This window comes from Arvicola amphibius, chromosome 1 (genome assembly GCF_903992535.2).
Source record: "Arvicola amphibius chromosome 1, mArvAmp1.2, whole genome shotgun sequence".
NCBI classification, from domain to species: Eukaryota; Metazoa; Chordata; class Mammalia; order Rodentia; family Cricetidae; genus Arvicola; species Arvicola amphibius.
Genome location: NC_052047.1, coordinates 8882006 through 8883276, shown reverse-complemented (window position 1 = coordinate 8883276; position 1271 = coordinate 8882006).

Here is a 1271-nt window from a genome sequence, read left to right as displayed (position 1 = left end):
GACTATGAAGAAAATCGGACTCATTTCTGCTCATTTTCAGTGAATTTGACTCGACTGGGAAATAAAGCTTCAACTCGGCGTGTCTTCTGGCTAAGACTTGAGTGTTCAGCCAAGGTTCCTAGTACCGATTCGAGCCGTGTTTCCAGAGCAGCAGAGTTTCTAAGAGGCAGGGAGAGCAATGGTGCAAGAAATGGAGGAGGAGACTCCCAGGTAAATGCTTGGTAACAGATAGAGATCCCACAGTCAACAGGATGTGGAGAGCAGAGAGGCGGGGATGTGCTGATGAAGGGCAAGTTTGGGAGAAGAAGAAAGAACTGTGTGCTTATTCCGCCGCCCCAGACAGAGAACAACTCATATTCCTTCCTGGCACCCTGAGCTAATCTAGCTAAGCAGCCAAGCTTTGAAGATTGACTGATGGTGGTCTCAGAGCTATTCACTTATAGCCAAGATAAATACATATTATAGCTGCCTAATCTCCCTACATACATAAGTCCCCAGGGCTCTGTTTCTTTTGACTTCTCTTCCTTACTCCCTCCATTTCCGGCACAATGAACAATGATACCTTCAGTGCTGCTGTCCCAGGCAGATTTAATGCTATCTTTCAGTGTTTACACTATCTAGATTAAGCTAACTTTGTAAAAATGTCTCTCTCTAAATTCTTCCGATTTTATGTTCAGTGGTGTTTATTTTCTTTTCAAACATTTATAGTGTCTTCTTGATGTTTTTAGGAGTGGCCTATCTAGCAGGCCGAATCTCCTTGCTCTTGCTGTTGATATAATCTATGAGTTAAATTACAAACGCCAGGGCTTTGTACTGGCACCAAATAAAGCATGTTAAATGGGCACATCCCCGTACTTTCATCTGCTTTGCCTGGTATGGAAATTCAGAAACACATTTTTCCTGACCCATCCTTCAAGCATTACTGGAGACTTGATAAAATGTACTCAAAATATCTCAGAAAATGGAGTGTTAAACCTGTTCATACCAGCTCATAGAAACAGACCACTAAATTCTCAGAAATTCTGTGACCCAACTGTTAAATGCTATTAAAAATCAAACTATACAACACAAAACATGATATGTGGGTAGTGTATACTCAAAGCTCATCACTTCCTAATTATCCTACTATTAATGCTCTTCAGTTTACTGTCTATTGCTTCTGTGGAATGTTGTGTAACATGGGATGCTACTGTCTGTCTCTTCTCACTCCTGCATTTAATGATGTCATGTGGATAACTTTAAAAAGTTAATAGAAGTGTTAACTTAAAAAA